The 26,769-nt window shown below is 42.4% G+C and overlaps 1 protein-coding gene and 1 long non-coding RNA gene across 3 annotated transcripts in view; one reads left to right on the top strand and one right to left on the bottom strand.

Annotated features, from left to right (window-relative positions):
• dtnba (dystrobrevin, beta a) overlaps positions 1-14,148 on the top strand; it is a 493,032-nt gene extending 478,884 nt beyond the window's left edge. Inside the window, exon 23 of the mRNA XM_069886546.1 lies at positions 14,007-14,148. The gene's annotated coding sequence lies outside the window, so the exon portion shown is untranslated. The remainder of the gene's footprint in view (positions 1-14,006) is intronic.
• LOC138736668 (uncharacterized) overlaps positions 1,670-26,769 on the bottom strand; it is a 74,054-nt gene continuing 48,954 nt past the window's right edge. For both annotated transcript variants that reach the window (XR_011340486.1, XR_011340485.1), the window contains 2 exons: positions 9,241-9,328; positions 1,670-2,531 (listed from right to left, as the gene is read on the bottom strand). This is a non-coding gene — a long non-coding RNA (uncharacterized lncRNA). The remainder of the gene's footprint in view (positions 2,532-9,240; positions 9,329-26,769) is intronic.

Here is a 26,769-nt window from a genome sequence, read left to right as displayed (position 1 = left end):
TTGCCATATTTACACTCGATAAAATGAGTTACTAGTAGCTGCTGTGGAGTTGTCATTACCTTCAGGTCAGAGAACTGTAAACATTATCAAAACAAAAAAGAAACAAGACAAATTTATGTCATCTCAAGACCTGCTTTGTGTGGTCGCTGCTGTATATTATTCAGTTTCTAAAGCAACTCCATGAAACTGCCTATGTACCTGGTTTCTATCAATTTCTCTGGCACATTTTTCCCTGGTCTGGGTTGAAAACTAGTTTTTTTTGTAATTGAAAGAATTTATGGGCTGCCAACATGACAATCTTCCCTCACTTGGTCATGAGTGGGCAATAAATCAATTTAGATCAAATTAACTAAATTTCCACTGTGCAGAGGCATCTTTCACAACAAGAACACAATTTCTGAAAATTGAACCTTTTTATATTCTGAGGGTTAAATTCCATTAATGGAAGTTGAAATGGTAAATTATAAACTGTCTTCTTCGCATTTAATGAATACATCTGGCAATCTTCAAATTTCTACTGGATGCCAAAGTGAGTTGAATGTTACATTTGGCTAAATCTACATTTTAATTGTCACTGTCCTAACCTAAATTGACATGATTATCATTGCATTTTATTCCTATTAGTGATTGCATGAGAATGAAGGAGCTGAGCTTGAAAGGAAAATGTACACCACTAACTGGAAAAAGTTTCATGATTACTATCTCATTTTTTTCCTTCTGCTTATTTTATTCAGTTAGTACAATTGTGGAGGAAATGCGGCTTTAACTTACTTGCCACGTAATATTTGATAAGTGTCATGGTTTAGAAATAATTTAACACCCAAGTAACAAATCATCAAGCCAGCATAAACAGCAATAAATTATTCATTTAGCCAGCATACTTAATGTATTGTGTACAAAGGTTGTAGAACAGAGACAACCACCAAAACAGAAGTGGAGTTAGAAATGCAGACTTGGGTAAATGTGCACCAGACATGTGATGCAAGTTCTGGCCATGATTGTAGAATAGTAAATAAGAATCTTTATGCCATTGATTTATTTATTATTATTATTTGGTGGTTTTGATTCCCAATGCCACAAGGAAATCCTGAAAATTTAATTTAATTCTAATTTAGAGACACAACATGGTAATAGACCCTTCCAGCCACCCAAATACACCCAATTAACCTACCAACGTGTACATCTTTGGAACATGAGAGGAGACCTGAGCATATGGAAAAAGCCAACACAGATACAGGGAGAACATACAAACATTCGAACCCAGGTCATTGGGGGCTGTAATAGTACTATGCTAACCATGTGGATAGTTGGAGGTGTTTGCTTTCCACCTTGATAATGTGGATAAGAGGAGCTGAGTTGTATTTTCCATGCATCAACTTATCATTTAATATTATCCTCTAAAACAGTTCTATGAAACCTCAAAATGTTAGTCAATTGAATACACATTATTGCACAAACATCATAGATTTGAAACATAAGTTAGGCTATTGGCATCAGATGAAAAAAGCCTTTGTGTTGACACTAGCCATGAAAGATAGTTGCCAAAATAAACAAGTTTAAAAAGAAATGGCATCAACTGTTAGCTTATTTTTAATTGAATTTCACAAACAATCATGTACTGCATTTTTGATAATGTCCATATAGTAAACTCACAAATTCCACAGTTTAATTCAATATCTTCATAATAACAGAGATTTATGGTAATTTTGTGATATGAAACAATCCTCAATCATAGCAAAAAACAATATGCTTATATAACATGTTTAACATGATTAAATATCACAGAGCAATTGATGGGATTTTTCTCAAACAAAGTAGAGGACCAAACCAAATCAGCAGGTAAGTTTGAAGAAGCATGTTAATTTAGGAGAGAGCATTTTAGACAGAGAATTCAACAGCTGGTAAACAATGGCATCACCACGTAAAGTGGAACATTCAGATGGCCAGAACTGGATGAGTGCTGAGCTTTTGGTGAGTCCAATAACCAGTGGGGAGGTTTTCAGCAGGCCACTGCAGGAAGTGCACTGAATTGTAAGATGCCAGAGCTTGGCTTTGAATGGTGAGAGGATTTGATGATGTTGATGTGAACATAGACAGGGCCTGGTTCCTCTGCTCCATCAAACCAACATTTCCTTATTGATGCATTGAATGTTGTCACATATTACATCAGTATTAGAATTTATTGTCATGAACAAGTCATGAAATTTGGTGTTTGTGGCAGCGTCATAGAGCAAACATTCATATTATAACCATCTTACAACTTTACTATAAATTTTTAAAAAATAGTGCATGAAAAGTAAGGCAGTGTCTTTGGTTCATTGATCATTCAGGAATCTGATGCCAGCAGGGAAGAAACTGTCCTTGTGTGGTTGAGTGCTCATCTTTAGGCTCCTTTACCTTTTCCCTGATGTTAGCAGACTGAAGAGGGTGTGGCCTGGGAGGTGGGGGTCTTTGAGGATAGAAGCTGCTTTTTTAAGACACTGCCTCATGTAGATGTCCTTGATAGAGTGACGTCGTGGAGAAGAGACTTGCTATATATAATTTTTTTAAAAGAATGCAAATCATCAATGCAAAAAAAAGTCCTCTTTTATTATTCTCCTTTTATTTTCAAAGTGGGTCTCTTCCCCCCCCTTCCCTCCCTCCCTCCCTCCCCAGCACTCTCCACCCCCTCTGCAAAAAAATTCTCCTCCTCAATCCCACACACAACAAACCACCACCCCCCCCCCCCCCCCCACATGCATACAAAACAAAACACCCGTCTAGTGATAGTGACTGCTTCATCTAGACAGGCTGAGAGAGGGAGAGTGACAGACGTACGTGTTCATTAATATTCATTAGTGGGGTTGGACAGGGGCACATTCAACGCCTCCCCACCCACCCCCATCAGTCCTTGAAGAACGAAAATAAAGTTGGTTTGCTGGAAATGGCAACTGACACAGAATAGTGCCACAGATGGAGGATTTAAAAGTGAATGCAATCTTTAAAAAGTGTGTCTGGTCTGCAAGAAGAAAAAAAACTTTTCAAAAGGGAGCTTGTACACATGGGAAATGTACACATTCTAAAAAAAAATTTAAAAAAAGATAGAGTGACGTCTGGTGCTGTGATTTTGCAGGCCAAGTTAACAACCTTCTGAAATGTATTCTTGTCCTGAGATTGCATGATTTATCCTTTGGCAAGGAGATACCAATTGACTTCTGATTTAAGGGGAGCATGTAACTCCAAAATCAAACTGATGTCTTCATGGAATCCCAGTCTCCTTCTGCCAGGTGTTGTGTGCTTTTCTATCACTGTTCCGTCACAGCTCTTGGTGAATTTGAAGTAAGTTCATAAAAATGGTGCCTACTTTGCCTGGAAGGATCCCTATTGATGCTAGAATTTGAAAGATTCTTTATAATTTGGCTCATCCGATGTTAAATGTGTTCATTTTAATACTTTGGGCTAATCACTGAACCTCAAACATGCTCCAGGAGGGCAAATTCACATGTGGCACAAAAAATTATTGTTTTGCATAAGTGAGAGTAATAACTTAATCTCAGAGTATTGTTTCTGGGTGTGCCTAAATGGTTTTGATATGATCATATGTAGAAGAATCACTATGGCATTATTTCACAACAATAAGTTTTGGAATATTTTATTTATAGTTTTTCAGGTTTAGACATGGTAATTTACAGCTTGGCAGCAATAATCGTTACAAGTTGACATCCACTACCATTTATCCATGTCATATCTATACAAATTTTCAAACAGGTCCAAACCTAATACCCCTTATCCTCTCTTTTCCCCCCCCCCCCCACCCCATTCCCTAAACCTCAAACACTCAACACATGGACAAGTGGGTAAACAAAAAAAGACATTTAAACAACAAAACATAGGGATAAATCAAATTGGGAAGTTATGGGTCAAATCCAGTGCAGCAGGGAGGAACCAGGCCGATTTCCCTTTATTCCTTGACTTTTCCTGGCTTGGTTAAGGCAGACCCCTCATTTAGGATGAGTCGGGACCAAGTTAAGATTGTACTTTTCACAGCCGTGCTCCTATGTGGTTCAGGTACAGCTTCCAGATTTTTTGAAAGGTGCCGTACCTTCCCCTCAGTTTGTAGGTAATGTTCTTCAGGGTAACACAAGCTTGCATCTCCTTGCTCCATTGCACAATGCTCAGGTGAGAATCACATTTCCAAATAACCATTATGCATTTATGATCATTACAAATTGAATTTGGAATTTGGACAGCTTCATTGTAAACCTAATGTCCATCATGTTACACAACAGGAACAGCTCAGGATTCTATGGGAATTCTTTATCTATGATTTTCCCTAGGATTTCACTTAGCTCTGCCCAGAAGGTACTTATCCAGGTCACGTGCACAAGGATTCCTGTCTCAATGGTGCATCTGAAGCACTGATCCAACAGCTCTGGCTTGGACCTGTAATCCTTTGTGGTGTTAGATACAGCTGGTGCAAGAAGTTGTATTGCACCAGCCTGTATCTTGCATTGATTACTGTGGTCATGCTAATCTGACACAAGTCAGACCAGCACTCATCAATCATTGTTCCCAGATCTGATACCCACCTCTGTCTTGTTTTTTGAAGACCTCATTTGGGTTTTCTGCTTGGAGCAGGAAATACATTGCTGAAATAAATTTCCGTGTTTTCCCCCTTCGAATCTTGGTCTCTATGTCACTGCACTTTGGCAGGACCATGGTTGGACCTAATTTGTCCTGAAGAAAAGATCTTATCTGAAGGTAACAATGGAATGCTTTATTTTACAAACTATAACTCTGTTAGAGGCCATTCCTGTGCCAGGTGTCTTGGGTCTTGTTACCTACCGTTAAAGGTATTAAACAGTTTGGAGTTGGGAGTGTATTTGAAGACAGCCCCAATTTTATTCCTAAATATCATTAATATCACTCCAAATGTGAATATTTTGTCTTAAAATGGGGCTGTCTGTTTTTCCAGATAATAATTTGGAATCGCATTTATAAATAAAGTCCTCTGCTACTTTCTTGCCCACCAAGTGCAGTCCAATTTGTACCCAGGATGGGACCTCTTCCCCCCCCCCCCCCCACCAAACAGTGAGGAGATGTACCTCAACTGGGCTGCCCAATAGTATTTTTTAAAGTCTGGCAATCGTAATTAGCCCAGACTGTAGTCCCAGGTTAATTTTTCCATAGAGACCCTAGCTACCTTCCCATTCCATAAGAATGTTCTTAATTGTGATAACAAGACATGAACAATACCCCTGGGCAATGCCACAGGCAAAGTCTGAAAGATGTACTGAAGTCTTGGGAACACATTCATTTTTACACAGTTGACCCTTCCCACCAATGTTATGGGCAGGGATATCCATCTACTTAAGTCCTCCTCGATCTTTCTCAGGTTTTGAACCAAACGAGGAGGCCAGCAACTGGCCCACCCACCCTCTCCTTAACTTTTGGTGCTCTGGTTCTGTTAAATGGGTTTCTTGGAGGATGACCAGGTCCACTCCCATTTTCTTGATGTGTGCCAAGACTCTTTCTCTTGACCAGTTCGTTCACACTGCTAATATTGAAACTTGTAAATCTTATACTTTTAGCCTTTGCTCCAGGGGTTGTCATAGCACTATTTTCTTTGTGGCTCTGTTGCCCTTATACCCCTCCTCACCCAGCCCCTCACCATTGGCCGTTCATACCCAAGCCACACCAGTCCCCAGAGGATAAAAGCTAAAACCAAAATAATTAACCACACTAAAATAGAATAGGAAGATACATATATAACTTAAGAGACAAGGATGAAGATTAAATAAAAAACTAAGGTGACTAATTAAAAGAAAATAAAGAAAAACACAAACACCATTTACAATCATACACTTGTTCAGTCCCCATTACCCTTTCATCGTAGCCTTTGCCCCATGCTATACCGACCCCTTCCCCCTTGGTCAGTGACCACCTCCCATCAGTTATCATTGCCCTCCTTCCAACAGTAGGTTGTGCAATTCACACCCATCGTCTCTTCCCTCAGTCTCCCGCACTCTCAAAACAAAAAAAAATTACAGTTGTAATGTTCACCTCTATTTGTCATTGCCTCATTTCTTGTATCGTCCTTTTATTTAAACACCCGAATGCCTTACATTTCACAATGAGTCAGTATACCTCTTAGGAATCGTTCTCATTTCGAAGTTGGCTCTTTTTACCCACTAGTGTGGGTAAATCTTCCACCAGTTGTTGTGCACTCCTGGGGTCTGTAATAAATTTCCTTCCCCCCTCCCCCCCCACGGTAAAACCACTTTCAGGGTGGCCAGGTACCTCTGCACACACTCATGGCCCTTCTGTTTGATTAGTCTTTTTGCTGGCTTCAGCACCTTTCGCGCCTTTGAGAGTGTCACACTGATAATGGGGTAAAAATATTTAATTTCCCTCTATTTGCATGGGGCCCCCTCTCTTTTTAGCCCCAATTACTGCTGCCCTCAGTATTTCTTCCCTGTCCTGGTATCGTAATAATTTTACCAAGACAGAGTGCGGTCTCTGTCCAAGGCCTGGCTTCGGAAGGAGGGGCCTATGCCCCATTTTTTCCTCCACTCTCTCTCCTCCAGCACGCCTTCGCCCAGTACCTTGTTTCCATGTTTGAAGAAAGTGCATGGGATTCTGTCTTTTGTTCCCTTCTCTCAACCCCACTATTTTAAAGTTGTTCTTCCTACTGAAATTTTCAAGGGAATCTAGCTTCCCCCATACCCGGGTCCTTTCTTTCATTAGGGTATTTTCCTACCCATATTATTAATTATGTCCTCAACTCTTCCCATTAATCCTGTAAAGGCACCCTACATTTTATCTAGATTTTCCCCCATATCCTCAGCCCTTTTATCCAAACCAAGGGAAAGCCTACCTTCCATAAGGTTGACTGCTTTCATAATATCATGCAGAAAGGGCTCTGAGCCTCCTTGTGTGCTTTGCCTCACTGAGGCTTTCCTCCTGAGCCCTAAGGCTCCTTGGGGCCTCCCTTCTCCAGATCCATTGCTGCCTGGGACTTCACTACAGTTCGCAACCTCCTCACTTTGCTGCTGCCGGATCCAACACTAGACCCCTCTGCTGGAACTTGCGTCCGCAGCCAACTCGACGCTGCCTGGAACCACCTGACCTGCATATCCACCCGACCTGTTGCTGGATTTGCCACCATGGCTCACCTTCATGCGAGGCCCCACGCTACCTGGCATCTCCTGACCCGCCACTCCACTCGACCTGGGGCTGGACCCACGGCCGAGACTCAGGTAAGCGTTACTTTCCTCTGGGTCGGGCCCAGAAACGGCACCCCCCGACCTCTTCGTATGCTGGCTCGCATCTATCTCTGCGGCACTCCTCTACCCCAGATCTGCTGCTCAGATTTTGCACATCACCAGACCGCTCGCACTGCAAGGGGTTCGGTGGGGGGGGAAAATACCTGACCTCTCTATCCCTCCACTGCTCAATCCAGGAATTCCTGCCACCGTCCGATGGCCTGGGCAATGTCTTCTTTTAGGAATGAGTCCTCCTGCTTGGCGGGCTGCTCACTTGAAGAAGCCATTCTTACAGCAGTCCTCAACATGGCTCTACCATTTTCCTTGCCATGAGGCTCCTCCACTTTGGTTTTCAGCTTCAAAGGTGCTTCTTTACCATTTTTGATGAGGGCTTTCCTTTATTCCTCATTTTTATGTTCTTGGTGTGTTCCCACATCCTCCAATTGTATTCAAGTGATTCTTTTGAAGTTTTCTTTTAATTTTCGTTCTTTCTTGGGAGCTCTGAGATTCTCCCTCCTACTCTCTCTGCATCATGCGACCTCTCCCAGATGCCATTATTTTCCACAGTGCTGCGGGCCATGCTGATCATGGAATTCAGTTTGGGTTATAAAGAGAGAATTGAAGGAGAAAATAAAAATTGAATGGCTCGAAGGAGTGAGTGAGTGATGAAACACAATAGCCAGCTGAAAAAATGATCTATGTTCATTGCACAGGCCATTGTAAATTGAAACCATTTTTGTCCAGGATTTAGCATTGTAATAACCGAAATAAGTTGTGTTAATTTTGAAACTGCAGTACTAAGTGGACAAAAGGATGGGATGTTATTGTGTGGCTGAATGATATGTTAACACCATCACACCTGCAAAACTAATAATCAAACTCGGGGATCTGGGACTCCATTCCTCCCTTTGCAACTGGATCCCCAACTTTCTCACAAGAAGGCATCAATCAGTGCAGACTAGCAGCATTACCTCGTCCTCGCTGACTTCCAACTTGGACACCTCAAAGTTGCATGCTTAGTCTTCTGCTCTACTCCCTCTATATACCCATGATTGCATAGCCAAGCTAAATTCCAAAGCAATCTATGAATTCTCTGATGACACCATCATTGCTGAACAAAAAAATGGGTAATGATCAGTCTGAATATGGGATGGCGATTGAGAATCTGGTTGTGCAGTGCCAGAACGCCATTGACCTGAATGTGCTCTTCAGGAAGGGGAGGCCATGCCTGCCTTCATTGGTGGGAGAGGGTTAATAGCTTCAAGTTCCATGTACACATATCTGAAGACCTGTCTCAGAGGCAACTGTGAGAAAAGCACACCAACATCTCAACTTTGTAAGAAGTCTGAGGCAATTTGGCATGTCAACAAATGCTCTATTGAACGTCTACAGGTGTACTGTGGAAAGTATACTGGCTGGTTACATTATGATCTGGTTTGGAAACTTGAGTGCCCAGGAACATAGAAGGCTGCAGAAAGTGGCAAACCTAGCCAAGTCCATCATAGGCACTCTCTTCCCTTCTATTGCAGACATTTATGAGAGGTGCTACCTCAAGAAATCAGCTAGCATCAGAAAGGACCTCCATCACCTTGGCCATCCTCTTTTCTCTCTGCTATGTTCAAGTTCAAGAACAGTTTATTTCCCCCCCACCCCCCCCTCCCCAACAGCCTGTCAGCTTTCCCATTCTACCTGATCCATGAGATTACTCTGGGACCAAAGATCTGCAATGCTACAATATCATAATAACATCTGTGAACCGTATTATCTCCTCTTCTTTTCTGGTAATTTAATTCATACTTCTTGTTTATAAGTGAATTTTACAGATCTGTATGGCAGCAGCAAGCAAGAAAAATATCAGTGCATTTGTTACATAGCACTTGTGCACGACAATAAGCTCTCATATTCTAATGTTGACAGGTTTGGGCGCAATTTTCAGAACCAATAGAATCTGAAACAGTGACAACGGCCACATTACTTTGCACAGCAAAGCACTTACCAATGTAATAGGTGTTTAGATTTGTTCTTTGAAGATTGTTCTAATCCATAATCGATTTAAGATTTTAACAATTGCATCCTTTCCACAACTGCGTAAAAGATTGAATGAGAGATAAAGAACATTGGATAGTAAAAATGACACAGTCATGCATTCGATTTAAAGAATAGGCTATATGCAGACGTCAATGTATGATGTATTTAACACATGATCTGAGGCAACAGCTCCCAGGAGAACTTGACTTTTCCACAGACTTGGACACCCACCCCATAATCTAATTGCTAGCTTGTGCTGCTGTCTAGACTCATGTTTGAGGAATGCTCACTTACAAGAAAATGATTTCCATATATACAGAACGTCTCAGAAACTCCAGACATCCTTTCAATCAAAGAAGTACTTTGGATTATTACTACTGATGTAATGTCAAGAAAATTAGCAGACAACAGATACAGAGCAAGGCCCATCAATCGGCAATGTGGTAATATTTTTAAATTTAATTTTAATGCAACAGTGTGGTTGAAGGCCCTTCCAGCCCATGAAATCCATGCCACCCAATTAACCTACCTACCCCAAATGCTTTGAAGGGTGGGAGGAACCCAAAACACCTGGAGAAACCCCACACAGGTCACAAGGAGAACTCCTTACACATCACCTGTTTTAGTGATGCTTGTGGAGAAAGAGTTTTTGACCAGGTATGCTGACATTGGATATTCTATATCCATCAGGATGGGGAAGAGGGTGCTTTGGATTATCATCTTGTAAAAATTAATCTTGTATTCCTTCTATATTTTACTGAGTTGACAACACAGTTTATGTGTCCATATCTCTGGAGTGACAAATGAAAAAACAATATTAAGAGAAGCTGAAATAAGAGTATTATAATTGAGCCAAAATCAAGTTTGGAATGATTTTCAAAATATTCACTACTTGTTGGGCATACAGCAAGACTGGATAATTATCAGGAAGAACAAGTGAAATTCAATTTACCAATAATTATTTTAAGCAAATGGTAACGCATTTATAGAATAATTTGCTGTAAAGATATCTGCAAAGAAAAATGGGTGACTTCAAGAGATGATTTGATGCATATCTGTTTCTGATTATACACAGTAAAATTGGCATGACCTATTTTCCCATTCCCAGCGAGGTGGGAGCGAGGTGCTGGCAGCTTTGTGCTTGCAGAAATCATAGACTGCTGGCCTATTTGGAACTTCCTGGAAAGCTTCATTACATTATTCACAATAAATTCCTGGCTTGGATTAGATATGCAGCTGGAAGTTCAGTGACTGCAGGGACTTGAAATACTCCGTAGCCTGAGGAGTTGAAGGTTTCACCAAAGGGGAGCTCACTGAGAAAAACATTGGTGTTGGTATTAAACAAAACAATGATTGTGTGTTGTATGTCAAAATGCTGTATGCCGACATTTAATTTTTTTAAATCACTGAGCAGACTTGAAATATCCTTTCATTTTCTCATATGGCTATGGAATCGAGGAAGAGAGAGCAACAGTTGACTAAATCAATCCAGGAAAACCTCCTGGTTTGCTTGAAAGAGGCAGAAAGAAATGACATCTAAAATCCTCACCTTGTGCAGGTCACTGAAAATCAAGAATTCTTGTGACATGGCAGTAAAAGCCAGAAATAGAATGGGAAAAATTGCTTTTGGAGCATTCTTGATTTTTCTGACTGCGGAACAGCACTGGACTCGAATTTTGCCAAATTCACTCATTTGCACGTAATGAATGAAATTATATAGAAGACAACATCCAAAAAACAAAGCAACTGCAGTCAAACCCCTGGTATCCGAAATTCATGCAACCGGCAGCCACAAGAAACCAGCAAAAAAATCTCGGAAAATAAATTTTATAAATTAAAATAAATAAAAATAAATTAACAGGTAAAAATACATTAGTTTAAAATTATAAAAATAAATGTTCTCTGAAGTTACACGTAAACCTTTGGTGAAGATGGGAGCAAATATTTTGTCACAGGGATTCTTTATGACGCTTGGCGAATGCCTCAAAATGTCCCTGTGGAATGGTAAAATGGCTAGAATCTCCATGGAAAAGTTGAGGGGTGGTTAAAATGATCAGATTTTAAAAAATATGATTGGGCAGCCCAGGCAAGGTTTATCGCTTCATTATTTGAGAGGGGCCTCCCCCCTCCTGGGCACAAATTGAACTAGATGCAAGAGGTGAAAAGATGGCAGGAGAATTTAGATACAAGTAGGACATCAAATTAATTTAAAAAAAACATAACCCTAGACTAAAGCATATTCTTCAGATGTGGAAAAAAAAAATCAATGTATTGGATGGAAGGTGGGGATCTCTCCTTAAACACCTTTGATCCTGAACAAGTTGATACCCTTGACTCTGGGTAATAAGATCCTGTACACCTGGTTCTAGAAGGGGATCAAGTGCATTGAGGGCTGCTACTAACAAAGGCAGCTCATGTCATTTGAACAGTTGAGAAACAACTATGTTCTGTCCTACAGAACATTCTTATACTATCTGCAAATAAGATCTTTTTCTCAGGGAAATATTAGGACCGTCTATGACCTTGCCTAGATCTAGTAATGTGGAGATTCTGTCGTGTAAATTTATTTCTTGAATGTATGACGTATCCCAAAATGAGGACCCAAATCTGGGCTTACATGGGTCGAGGGAGATATGGGAGTTGGACTTGGGCACAACAATCAATGAAGAGTGGTGGCAGGACCTGTGTCTGGGCAGTATGACTGGGGTCATTAACTCCAGATACAGGTTGGTGCAATATAACTTTTTGCACGAGTTGTACCTCACATCACAAAGCCTGAAATTTGGAAATGTGCTTTTGGTGTGGTGTGGGGATTGGAAACATTGTCCACTCCACCTAGCTATGCACAAAGGTGAGACTCTTCTGGGAAGAACTAGGGGACATTTTGAAAAAAATTACAGAAGTGGATTTTCCACAAGATCCGAAGTTGTACCTTTTGGGAGATGTGAGTTTTAGTCTGTCCAAATATCAAATACAGTTCGTGAAGGTCACCTTGGCAGTTGCCAGGAAGTGTATAACAGTTCTGTGGAAGTCTGACTCCCAATTAAATACCACATGATGGAATATGGAAATGCAGAATTGCATTCCCTTGGAGAACATCACTTACAATCTAAGGGGAAAACAGGACACATTCGTTTAAGTTTGGCAGCCATATCTGAAATACATGGGCATGTCGATTGACTAGCTCCCCCTCCCTGTGAAATATGGATATTATAAAAACCTGTCCTAGTAGGGAAAGGATTGGAGTTAAGGGAATTGTACACAGCAGAGGCAACGTCTGGGTCTTGTTTTTAGCCCCTTTTTTAGTTTGTTTTATTTTAGCTTTTTTTATTTCTTGGATTATTTAGTTAATTAGGTTGTTCCTTTTTTTAGGTCTTCCATGGGGCCTCTGAACCCCACAAGTATTTGTAATTAGTATGGCTATGTGTTTGGGGGGGGGGAGGGGGGAGAAACACAGTCTCTGCATGTTCCATGAATGTTGAAAAAGATTGTATTAATTGTTGAAATTACTTTGAGTCTAAAAAAATCAAAATAAAATATTAAAACAAAAGATGAGAACAAATATTCAGTCATCGGAGTGCCTTGGTCGTGCTTTTCTCATTGCAGGTGTTTGAAACAGCAACAGGATGAAGAGCTGGTTGATATCGCTAGTCAATGGGGTGACTCACTTAAAAGTGTCTCCTTATCCTGCTTAGTAAGATCTGCCCCTGTCAGTCTTTTTAACTGTAAATTGGTGGAAGGGAGGGGGGCTAATTATCTATAATGTTAATATTCATCTTTCAGGCAGCTCCATGGATGGGAAGGAACCCGAAGCTGCATTGACAGTTAAATGTTTTCAAAGAATATGACTGAAAATAAAGTAAAATGCTTTAAGATTTATATATTAATGCAAATAAAGTTTGTTCAGTGTAAATACAGCGTAGTATTTTTGTCCTTTGTCTTTTAAACTGTTTATTCTTAATGCAGGTGTATAAGATAGGCACTGTAATAGTCTCAAGCAATTGGAAAATACCCTTATCTGGCATCTACCAATTCCCATAGGTGGCAGATACCAGAGGTTTTTCTGTACATGGCAACAGATGCAGGCCATTCAGACTATTCAACAGTTTCCACCATCACTGGTTAATTTGTATTCCCATTCCAAACACCCATTTTCTGATTTCATCTTCAAAATCTTTAGTGTATTTTAAAGACACAACCCCTTGTTATAGATCCCTCCATCAGAGAAATTATATTAATTCCCCTGATCATTTGAAACACTTCAATAAACTCACCTTTTCCTCTTCCGTTCATAATAAAACCCAGCCTATTATATATCTCCATAGTCCTGATATGATTCTGCACACAATCCTTTCAGAACCATTAAGCTTGATTGGCATTGGCATAAAGCTGATCTAGATGCAGGGGAATGGCAGGGTTAACCCTCTGTACTTGTGAGCTGTCCTGTGAGGCAAGTGCCGTGTCTAGGCCTGGATGGAAACTTTTATCAAAGACCTTTAAACTATCTTGGAATTTTCATTGATAAGCAAGTCTTTAGGACAATTCTGTTTCACTTACTTCCTTGAAATATGAGAAAGACTTACTTATTAACATAGCCTTATGCTTTAGGCAATTAAAAGATTAATGCCTGTACAAGAAATATGAAGCATGGAATTTTATAGTGACTGAAACCAAACATGATTTGTTACAGTAGATCTAGCAGTAAGTAACAAAGGTTTTTTTCCCACTTAACAGGAGGCTGAGAACAGAGGTCAAGTTAAAGACCAATGAAGAGTGTCAGATGACCCGAAGTTTATGTCCTGTTTATTGACTGAATGGAGATGTTCTCTGGATCAGTCAACCCATTGCAATTCATCTCTCCAATGTAAGTGATGTCTCAATAAATTGGAAGTACAAGCAGAACACTATTTTACTTGGAAAAAGGTATTGGGTCCCAGTCCCAGTAAAGAGAGAGGAGGGGAATGCAGATGGTGGAATGTGGAGCAAAAAAACACCAAACTGCTGGAGAAACTCAGTGAGTTGAGCATCATTGAGTCAAAGAGTCACAGAATCATGCCTTTCAGACAAACTTGACCATGCTGATAAAGTTACCTAACTGAGCTGGTAATATTTGCCTGTGTTTGCCCCCCATATCACCTCAAACCTCCCTATCCATGTACATGACCAAATGTCTTTTAAATGTTGTTATTGTACCCACATCCGTAACTCCCTCCTACAACTCATTACATTCAGGATAGAAAGACATGCATCCAAGTTCACAGGTAACAAGGGTCTGATGTTGTATGTGGTACACAAAGGAGTGAATAAAAGAAAGAAATGAGCAAAAGGGTGGCAATGAACTTCAATCCTGGCAAAGTGAGATAATCCATATTGGACCGAGAAAGGATAGAAAATAATACATTCTTAATGGTGAAAAGCAAGAGGCAATGGGGCTGAAAAGAGGTTTGAAGATACACTGGCAGAGATCATTGGAACAGATTGTGTTGACACAGCTGTTGTCATTTAGCTCTAGTGATCCAGGGTGAGTTTGAGGGGTGAAAGGAATTGTTGACATTTCAGGTTGTGAGTGTGCAACAGGAAAAAAGGCAGGTGTAAAAAACCGATTGGTTGCATCAGAAGGCATGTCAAAGGAAGGGGGCTATGTAATAGGGATATGTAAGACTGAACCCAAGTGCCTCAGAAGGAGTTTTCCCTTCAAAAATTTGGAATGGTACAGGAATTACAGGGTTGTTATTATGGGAGACTCCAATTTTCATAATATTGATTGGTACTTCCTGACTGCAAGAGGGATTGTGTTCAAAAAGGATTCCTGACCAGCCATCGAGAGTAGAGGCCATACTGGATCTAATACTGGGTGATGAACCTGGTCAGGTGATGGACCTCTCAGTGGAGGAACATTTTGGTGAGAGTGACCACAACTCCTTTATTTTTAGCATAACTATGAATAAGGAAAAAATCAGACAAATTGGGGAAGGGATAATTATGATAGAATGAGGCAGGAAACAAATGTTTCTGGGGTGAGAGCTCAGAGCTAATGTGGAGGAAATTTAGGAACCACAGACTGGGTTCAGGATAGGTTTGTCGCATTTGGACAGGGAACCATGGTTGACAAAACAGGTGAGGCAGCTGGTCAAGAGGAAGAAGGAATCATACATTAGATGTAGAAAACAGGAAGCGCTCACGAGAAGCATATGGTATCCAGAAATGAGTTTTAAAAAAGACTTAGGAGAGCTCAAAGGGTGCATGAGAAGGCCCTAGCATGTAGGATTAAGGAGAACCCTTAATGCCACTGTCTATTATAGATTACAATCTATAATTGTAAGAGTAAGTCTCAAGTAACCAGAAAATACACTTATCTGGAATTTACCAATCCCCATAGGTGCTAGATACCAGATGTTTTTCTGTACATGGAAACAGAAGAAGGCCATTCAGACTATACAACAGTATCCATCATTCACTGAAATCATGGTTAATGCATATGTGAAGAACAAGATGATGAGAATGAAAGTGGAGCCACTGAAGGATAAAGGAGGCAACATGTGCCTGGAGGCGGAGGATGTTGGGGAGGTCCAAAATGAATACTTTGCTTCAATATTCACAAGAGAAATGGACTTTGATCAGGGTGAGATAGGAATAGAACAGGCTTACATTCTGGATGATGCTGAAATTAAGGAAGAGGAAGTGATGGATCTTCTTAAAAACATTAAGATTGATGTCTCCAGGTCTGGACGCAACAGTGGGAAGTGAAGGAAGAGATAGCTGGGTCAGAGGCTATGATCTTTGAGTCTTCTTTACCATGGGGAAGGTGCCAGAGGATTGGAGAATGGCAAATGTAGTCCCCATGTTTAAAAAAGGTAATAGAATCCTGGGAATTATAGACCAACGAGTCTTACATCAGTGGTGTGCAAACTATTGGAAAGGATTCTTGAGGATAGGATCTAACTCTTTATATTCCCTCTTCAGGACCTCATAAGAAAATAAAAGGATAGGATCTATGTCACATGGCTTTGTGAAGGGAAAGTCATGCCTTACGAGACTAATTGAGATATTTTAGGAGGTAACAAAAGAAATTGATAAGCGTAGAGTGATAGACATGGTCTTTATGGATTTTAGTAAGGCATTTGACAAGGTCCTCCATGAGAGACTTGTTCAGAAAGTCATGAGGCATGGGATCCATGGAAACCTTGGCTGTCTGGATAAAAAATTGGCTTGCATGTAGCAAGCAGAGAGTAGTAGTGGATGGAAAGTATTTTGCTTGAAGGTCAGGGACTAGTGGAATACCGCAAGGATCTCTTCTGGAACCCCTGCCCTTTGTGATTTTTATAAATAACCTCAATGAAGAGGCGGAAGAATGGGTCAGTAAGTTTGCAGATAATATGAAGGTTGGAGAAGTTGTGGATGGTGCTGAAGGTTGTCATAGGTTACAAAGGAAATAAACAAGATGCTGAGTTGGGTGGAAAAGTTGAAGATGGAGCTCAATCTGGATAAGTGTGAGGAGATGCATTTTGGAAGGTCAAACCAGGCTGAGTACAGGGTTAATGGTCAGTTACTTAAGAATGTGGATGAACAGAGGGACCATGGGGTCCAAATCCATACATCTCTCAAGGTCACTGTGCAGGTTGATAGGATAGTTAAGAAGGTCGATGAGATGTTGGGCTTCATTAATAGGGGGATTGAGTTCAAGAATCAAGAGGTCATGTTGCAACTCTACAAATCTCTGATGAGACCGTACTTAGAGAATTGTGTTTAGTTCTGGTCACCTCATTACAGGAAGAATGTGGAAGCTATGTTTTTTTTTACACAGAGAGATATGGGTGACTGGAATGCCTTACCAGGGATAGTGGTGGAGGTTGAAACATTAGGGCCATATAAGAGACTCTTAGGCAAGCACATGGGTGGAAGAAAATTAGAGGGTTACGAGATAGGGAGGATTCAGTACTATTCCTTAAGGAGTACTGTATATGAGTCAGCAGAACATGGAAGGCTGATGGACCTGTATTGTGCTACAATGTTCTATGTCCTAAAATAGGAGAGAGGAAGATATGAGGAAATGAATGTCTTGATATTGCTGCCATATAAGCAAGGCTAGAAGCCGGAAAGGAACACGTATGTGATGGAGTAGGATGAATGTAGATGTTGTGTGAAGTTATTCACATTATACTGAACCTGTTATATCACTCTGACAAAGGTAAAGACAGAAAAGACTGCAGATGTTGTAATCCAGAGCAAAATTCAAACTGCTGGCAAATCAACAGGTCAGGCAGCATCTGTGGAGGCAGAGGGATGGTCAACATTTCAGCATGAATCCTTGCATTGGGAAAAGAGTGCAGAGGGAAGAGTGTGGAGTCTCAGTGTATGGTCTTGACCCAATTTGATGGCCATTCCTCTGTCTCCACCAGTTCTGCTTGACTCACTGAGTGCCTCCAGCATTTTGAGTTTTGTGAAAAAATCTGAAATTCCTGTGAAAAATTGAGTGGAACAGTATCCGATCAATCGGCTTGCTTATTGTGGTCCAGTTGAAGTATGTTGCCATCTCTCCAGCACAACTCAGCTTCCTCGTGAAATGACACAGTGTAGTGGAAGGAAGAATAGAGGGAGATTAGGAACTTGAATGCAGCACTTAAGCCTATTTTTACACTGCTATAAAATATTAGAATGCAAAGGAAATTCTGTTTAGAAAATATTCTTCTTGCAGTGTTCTGTTGATTGTCCTGGCAAAGTTGTTCAAGCTGCAGTTGATTGTATTTGGAAAAGAGCTGCATGCAGTGACAATGTCAGTCCCAGTCAGAATCGAGTACTTCCTGTCAGTTCGACCTGGTGACATCTGAGCTGTGAGAGACTGAGAATGATTTGATGTGCAGAACTTGGAAGTAGTTCTCATCGTCTTGCTGTTTTCTCTGCAGATATTTTTGCAGTTTGCTCATCATTTCTGTTTCCTCTATATTCAGAGCAAGTTGAGTATGTCAAATGCACAAATTGTGAGCCCAGACACATCCCCTCTCTCCTTCACCTGACTTCTGTTTTTAAACCTTCCTTGCTGACCCCTCATCTCTGAATTCCAAGTCATCATCACCAGATGCTGAGAGCTCATCAATAAGAAAAGTATGATACCATCCAACTATTTGTAGATGGATGTGCAATAGATTCGCCAAAAACAAATCTGCAACAAACCTAGCTTCTGAGGCCTTCCAAGCTGATGAATTGCCATTTGTTCACCCATTTATGCACCATCAATTATTGAAAAGACTATTGTCAAGATACCGATAGGCTTTTATTCACTTTAGAACACAAGCATATTCGTACTGTTGGGTGGTCCTGCACTGAGCTACAGGGGTCTGTGGAACAATCACCTTTTATACAGGAACCTCTGGTGGGGGGGGGCGGGGGGTGGGGCGGGGGCCACAGGTACAACCAGCCTCACTACATAACAATGGTTTACCACGGTCACCCTTTGTTTTTAAAAAAAGAGTCCATCCAGCGGGGTGAAGTTGAACTTACAAGGTTGCAATTTAAAGTCACAAGTTCAGTCTTTCAGGTGGCCTGGTCATTCACTGGGACCGTTGTAGCACCAGTTGTGGCTGGGGTGCTGCACAGGGTCCTGGATAGTCTCGGGCAACTGTACATACTCATCAGTGTTCTCCTGGTGGGAAGGTGCCAATAAGTTCAGTGTAACCTCCCTAGAGGCAGAGGAAGGGTACCAGGGGTCAGGTGCATTGTGTGCTCCACGGTGAGGGGGGTGTTGGGGGAACAGCAGTGGTCTCCTGAACCCCTGAGGGATCCAAGTCCCTGACAGAGACCCGTGACTGTCTGGGTATGCCATGAAAGTATATTCAGGGCTGTGTGGAGGAGGTGGTCCCTTTTTCCCAGGGTGTCAGACTTATAGCTCCTCACATGTTTCTGAGAAAGATGAGCCCTGGGGATGTCAGCCATGTCGGTAGTATAGTCATTGTCGCAGATTTCCTGAGAAAGGAAAACATGCATGTGGTGCTGCCGCTATGTGTGTTTGTATATATATTTGTACTGTATGGGCTGGCCCGCCCCTGAACCTGTGACTCCTCCCTCCCAGATATCCCCATAAAACCTGTTACACCCAAACCCCTCCCTTAGTACCTGCCTTGGAACTGGCCAGCAATATGCAGCTATGCTGACATTTTAAGGTGATTAAAGCCTGTTAATCACGATTCTCTGTCTGATCGTGGTTGATTGGTAGTAGAGTTTAATCAGTGTTGGCACAGCTTGCATGTTGCTGGCCTAGTTCCAAGGCAGGTACTGCTTCTGCAGGAACTCCATCGCTCAGAGTAAGTAGTATCGTCTCTTATCAGTTGGAAAACCTGGTGGCTGACCTGAGCGAAGAGCACTTCCCTCTTGTCTTCTTCGTTCCGCACGTCATTGCACCTCATGCATGTGTTAAGGCAGTGCACCCACTGGTCAAATTTAGTCGAGACCTCTGGATCCTTAGGGTCGGTGTTTAATTTATCCTCTTGTTCTACTTTGTCCATGGTCTAAAATTAAGGTGATTAAAGCCTATTAATCACGATTCTCTGTCTGATTGTGTTTGAATGGTAGAATAATGCATTCGTGTGGTGTGGCATTTATGGCCATATACAGCAGGGACCTGATCGAATGGAGTGCCTCCAGGAAGACCTCTTGACATTGGGAGACTGAGAAGCCCTTAAACTGCAATGCTAGAAGGACTGCTTTCCAAACTTTATCGTTCTCTCTCTCCACTTGTCCGTTACTCCAGGGGTTGTAACTCGTTGTCCTGCTCGTGGCAATGCCTCTGGTCAACAGGCACTGGCGCAGTTCATCACTCATAAAGGGTGGCCCCAGTCACTATGGATATAACTGGGGAAACCAAACAGAGTGAAGAGGCTGTGCAGGGCCTTGATGACTGTGGCAGTAGTCATGTCAGAACAGGGGATGGCAAATGGAAAACTAGAGTATTCATCAATGATGTTCAGAAAATATTGGGGTCAGTGAAGGGCAAGGGTCCTTTAAAATCGGCACTGACTCACTCAAAGGGGTGGGTGGATTTAATTAATTGTGCCCTCTCTGGCCAGTAGAAATGCGGTTTGCTCTCAGCGCAGACCTGGCAGTTCTTTGTCATGGATCTGATCCCATCAATGGAGTACAGCAGGTTGCACGCTACATCAAATTGAAAAAAACCTGGTGACTCTGGGGTGGCAGAGATCATTGTGGAGGTTTTGCAGCTGGTCAATCTGTGCGCTGGCACAGGTCCCGCGGGATAGGACATCTGGCAGCTCATTATTTTCCCCGGCTGGTATAGAATATCGTAATTGTAGGTGGAAGTTCAATCCTCTACCTCAGTATTTTGTCATTTTTGATTTTACCCCACTGCTAATTGTTAAACATGTACGCAGCTGTGCATTGATCAGTCAGCAGGATTAATCTCTTCTTTCTTTGGCTTGGCTTCGCGGACGAAGATTTATGGAGGGGGTAAAAGTCCACGTCAGCTGCAGGCTAGTTTGTGGCTGACAAGTCCTATGCGGGACAGGCAGACACGGTTGCAGCGGTTGCAGGGGAAAATTGGTTGGTTGGGGTTGGGTGTTGGGTTTTTCCTCCTTTGCCTTTTGTCAGTGAGGTGGGCTCTGCGGTCTTCTTCAAAGGAGGTTGCTGCCCGCCAAACTGTGAGGCGCCAAGATGCACGGTTTGAGGCGATATCAGCCCACTGGCGGTGGTCAATGTGGCAGGCACCAAGAGATTTCTTTAGGCAGTCCTTGTACCTTTTCTTTGGTGCACCTCTGTCACGGTGGCCAGTGGAGAGCTCGCCATATAACACGATCTTGGGAAGGCGATGGTCCTCCATTCTGGAGACGTGACCCACCCAGCGCAGCTGGATCTTCAGCAGCGTGGACTCGATGCTGTCGACCTCTGCCATCTCGAGTACTTCGATGTTAGGGATGAAAGCGCTCCAATGAATTTTGAGGATGGAGCGGAGACAATGCTGGTGGAAGCGTTCTAGGAGCCATAGGTGATGCCGGTAGAGGACCCATGATTCGGAGCCGAACAGGAGTGTGGGTATGACAACGGCTCTGTATATGCTTATCTTTGTGAGGTTTTTCAGTTGGTTGCTTTTCCAGACTCTTTTGTGTAGTCTTCCAAAGGCGCTATTTGCCTTGGCGAGTCTGTTGTCTATCTCGTTGTCGATCCTTGCATCCGATGAAATGGTGCAGCCGAGATAGGTAAACTGGTTGACCGTTTTGAGTTTTGTGTGCCCGATGGAGATGTGGGGGGGCTGGTAGTCATGGTGGGGAGCTGGCTGATGGAGGACCTCAGTTTTCTTCAGGCTGACTTCCAGGCCAAACATTTTGGCAGTTTCCGCAAAACAGGACGTCAAGCGCTGAAGAGCTGGCTCTGAATGGGCAACTAAAGTGGCATCGTCTGCAAAGAGTAGTTCACGGACAAGTTTCTCTTGTGTCTTGGTGTGTCTTGGTGTGAGCTTGCAGGCGCCTCAGATTGAAGAAACCATCATCACCCTGTACAAAAACAAAGGCGAGAAATCAGACTGCTCAAACTACAGGGGAATCACGCTGCTCTCCATTGCAGGCAAAATCTTCGCTAGGATTCTCCTAAATAGAATAATACCTAGTGTCGCCGAGAATATTCTCCCAGAATCACAGTGCGGCTTTCGCGCAAACAGAGGAACTACTGACATGGTCTTTGCCCTCAGACAGCTCCAAGAAAAGTGCAGAGAACAAAACAAAGGACTCTACATCACCTTTGTTGACCTCACCAAAGCCTTCGACACCGTGAGCAGGAAAGGGCTTTGGCAAATACTAGAGTGCATCGGATGCCCCCCAAAGTTCCTCAACATGATTATCCAACTGCACGAAAACCAACAAGGTCGGGTCAGATACAGCAATGAGCTCTCTGAACCCTTCTCCATTAACAATGGCGTGAAGCAAGGCTGTGTTCTCGCACCAACCCTCTTTTCAATCTTCTTCAGCATGATGCTGAACCAAGCCATGAAAGACCTCAACAATGAAGACGCTGTTTACATCTGGTACCGCACGGATGGTTAATCTCTTACCGGCCAGGTAATGGTGCCAGTGCTGCACTGCCTTGACAATGGCCTGGGCCTCTTTCTCGACCAAGGAGAGCCGAATCTCGGGGCCCTATAGAGTATGTGAAAAGAAGACTACTAGCCTGCCTGCTGGTTAAGGGTGACTGCCAGGGTGAAGTCTGATGCATTGCTTTCCACCTGAAATGGGGTTGATTCGTCCACATCATGCAGTGTGGCCTTAGTGGTATCTTCCTTAAAGCGATTTAAGGCAGCACAGACCTCTGCTGCCAGGGGGAAGGATGTGGATTTGATGAGGGGGTGGGCCTTGACTGAATAATTGGGGACCCACTGAGCATTTTAAGAAAAGAACCCAGGGCATTGAGGCTGTGTGAGAGGGGAACCTCCAGGAGCGGTTGCTGGGGTCAGGGTCCGGGCAGATGACTCCATTCTCTATGACACACCCAAGGATGGCTAGAAGGGTTGTGCAAAACATGCACCTCGCCTTATTATATGTAAAGTTAAGGAGCTTGGCTATTTCGAGAAATTTCTGGAGATTGGCATCGTGGTCCTGCAGGTCGTGGCCGCAGGAGGTGATGTTATCAAGGTTAAGGAAGGTTGCGTGCAACTTGTACTGATCTACCATTTGGTCCATCTCCCGCTGGAAGACCAAGACACTGTTCATGACACCAAAGGGGACCCGCAGGAATTGGTAGAGGCAGCCATCCGGCTCGATCGCCGTATAATGGTGGTACTCCAGGCAGATAGGGATTTGATGATATGCTGTTTTCAGGTCAATGGTCGTAAAGACCCGATAATGGACAATTTGGTTGGCCATGTCAGCAATGCATGGAAGGGAGAATGCATCCTATTGCGGGTATCTGTTGATGGTCTGTCTGAAATTGATGACTATCCTATTCTTTTCCATGTTCTGGACTATCACTACCTGCGCTCTCCAAGGTCCCCTCCTTGAAAAAGTGTTGTACCCCTGCCCAGATGAAGGCCTGTACCCAGCACTGTACTGCCTTCTTTTCGTGGCGACAGGTTGGGAGTGAGGTTGGTGAATAGTGCCGGGGAGTGGGGGACACTTTTGAGTGTGGAGAGTCTGCAGGTCGTTGTGTGGTGAGTGGTTGGGTTGCCGGTTTGAAAATTGTCGATGGGGTGGATGGGACCCATCAAACTCCATCGTCACACTTTTAAGGTGACACTGAAAATTCAGCCCCAAAAGTACAGCAACACAGAGCTGCAACATAATTATTATTAGTCTAAAGTACCCCGCACCATTAGAGTCATGCACTGAAGCACTGGACGTCCACTGTGTGTGACCTGGATGTCAAGTTGGCCTTCTGTTTCACTGGGAGTACAGTGAGAGAAAAATGTTGCACTATGTCCCAGTGGATGAAGCTCTCCGTGCTTCCAGTATCGAATAAGCCACTCGTCACATGGGCATTTACCTGAATATCCATCATTGACCTGGCGAGTTGATGTCGGCTGTCCTGGTCGAGTGTGATGGAGGCCAGTGTCAGGTTGTTGCACATTGTTGTTGTGGGTAGTGGCAGTGTCCAAAATAGTGGCCCCCAGAGCCCATACAAAGCATTGCTGCATCCCAAAGATGACACCCGAGATGGCAGCCCCCAAGATCACACATGCCACTGCTAGGAAGAGATTTGGACTTACACACTTTGGCGTAGTGGCCCTTCTTCCTGCAGCTGGAAGAAGTTAAATCCTTTGCTGGGCAGCTTTTCCTCTGATGCTTGCCCAGGCTGCAGAAGTAGCACTTTGGATGCTCCCTTAGTACCATGTCTGTGTTCTGAAGAGCCACCTACAGAGTACCTGCCAGCTCAACTGCTTTCTGCTGACTCATTTCCCCTCGCTCCAGGAGTCTCTGTCAGACATAGTTCAACCTGATTCCCATAATGTAGGAATTCTGAATCAGGTCCTCTGTGTACTCTGCGTTGGACACGACCTTGCATTCACAGGCCTTGCCGAGTGCTAGCAGGGCACAAAGATATTCTGCGATTGTTTTTGAGTTACTAGGATGTGCCTGGCATAGACCACATTGATTTTACACAGGTACCATCCTTTAAGAATGCCCATGGCTTCCTGGTACAATGGCCCATCCCTGATCATGGAGTACACCAGGGTACCGACCAGGAGTGCAGCACTTACAGTTTGTCAGTCTCCAATCGCACAATGGTAGAGGAAGCCTGCAGGAATGCTTCAAAACATTGCAGCCAAAGCTGAAATTTGGTAGATGCCTCTGGTGACTGAGGGTCGATCTCCAGCTTCTCTGGCTTCAGAATCTGTTTCATTGTAAAAAAAAACTTTAAGTGAATAAAATTGATGCACCATCATTTACTCGAAAGACTATTGTAGAGAACCAAATAGGCTTTTATTCACTTAAGAACACAAGCGCATCCATACTGTTTGGTTGTCCTGCACTGAGCTGCAGGGGCTGTGGAACAGTTACCCTTGCACAGGAGCCTGTGGGAAGGGGCCACAGGCACAACTACCCAATAGATGTGTCTGACCAGACAATTCTACATAACAATGGTTTACCACACCCTTCTTTTCCATGTTAATTAGTAGATAAAATGACTTTCCAAGAAGTTATTATCAGGAGCTTAACTTAATGGAAATACTGCAAATTTTGTCAATTTTTGAAAAAATTGAGGGAGCTGACAATCTACATTGAAGTATACGCAGACATTATTATTTCCTCAATATGCGGATGATAACCTGTTATTTTATCATTTATTTAAGAATGATACTAAATTTGAGGAATTAGTCATAGATTCTGGAAGTTCTTTTCCAGTACAGAATTTAATATTTTTATTCAAATTTCCAGCATCTGCAGTTTTTCTTATCATTGTTATAGCTGCTGGAGATGTAAATTTGTCAGAATCAATTTAGAACTCGAAAAAATGTCAGGGTATTTCAAAGTTTTTGTTGCACTGAGTAAACCATTTGGCCCACAAAATCACACTCTCTCCAAAACCCCTGCATCAATATATCTGTTAAATCCTTTCTTCTATTTTTACATCTGGAAATTTGTGGATCTGTTCTGTCTTTGAAACTTCTGATTGGCTGTCTTTGATATTGCACATTTAGACAAGTCTCAACAACATCTTCATTCACTTCAGTGTGTTGAAGTATTATTGAATCTAAATTCTTTGGCCTGGAAGGCTTCAGTAGCTAGGCTGGTCACAGTTTGGTACTTTGCAAAATCCTATTGCACACCCATCCACAAATAGGAGGAATATATCATATTTTCTTTCACTGAATCCTAGCCTGGAACTGCTCAACTTGCTTTACCTTGAATGGATTTATGCTGGTCATCAACTACTCAGACTGGATAGTTCCACATTCGAACCACACTCCTGGGAAAGAAATTTCTCCAGAATTCTCTAACGGGTTCAGTGGTCCCTTATTTGTTTCGTTTTCCCTGAATTTAATCTCCTCTGTAAGTCCAAATATCTTCCAAAGACTTTTGCTTGAAGTTTTCACATGAAATGAGCAGAATCCCCTTCACCTTCCATTTGATCATAAATATACAATCTCCAGAATACATTGGTGAGATCATCGCTGAAACTCAAGGTTATAGATTACAGGTCACAACACTGCCAATTCTGCCATGATGAGAAGAAATGAAAGCTATCTACGGAAGGATAGTTTAGAATTACATTGTGACATTTCATTAATTTTCTTTTTGCACCAGGACAGATACAAATATATTGTAAAATGGATATGCTGCATTAGTATCTTATCACTTTGACAAACATAATAAAAGATCTGGTGATGTTCCATCACTTGTAAGGATATAAGAAAAATCCTTTTGAGAGCAAAGGGAATTTAAATAGCTGTAATTAATTATTTTTCCAAATCTGAGCATGCTGTCTATTATCAACAGTGAGCCTGACATCAGTAGTAGGTAAATTATTGGAAGGTGTTCTAAGACATCGGATATATAATTATTTGGATAGCCAAGGACTGATTAGGGATAGTCAACATGGCGCATGGTAGGTCATGTTTAACCAATCTTATAGAGTTTTCCGAGGAGGTTACCAGGAATGTTGGCGAAGGAAAGGTTGTGGATGTTGTTTGCATGGACTTTAGTAAGGCCTTTGACAAGGTCCCACATGGGAGGTTAGTCAGGAAGGTTCAGATGCAAGGTATTCATGGTGAAGTAGTGAATTGGATTCGACAATGGCTGGATGGGAGAAGCCAGAGTGGTGAATGATTGCTTCTCTGACTGGTGCTGGGACTATTGTTGTTTGTCATCTATATCAATGATCTGGATGATGATGTGGTAAATTGGATCAGCAAGTTTGCAGATGACACTAAGATTGGAGGCGCTGTGGACAGCGAAGAAGGTTTTCAAAGCTTGCAGAGGGATCTGGACCAGCTGGAAAAATGGGCTGAAAAATGGCAGATGGAATTTAATGCAGACAAGTGTGAAGTGTTGCTTTTTGGATG

Source organism: Narcine bancroftii, chromosome 6 (assembly GCF_036971445.1).
Source record: "Narcine bancroftii isolate sNarBan1 chromosome 6, sNarBan1.hap1, whole genome shotgun sequence".
Taxonomy (NCBI): Eukaryota; Metazoa; Chordata; class Chondrichthyes; order Torpediniformes; family Narcinidae; genus Narcine; species Narcine bancroftii.
This window is presented reverse-complemented; position numbering and strand designations above follow the sequence as displayed.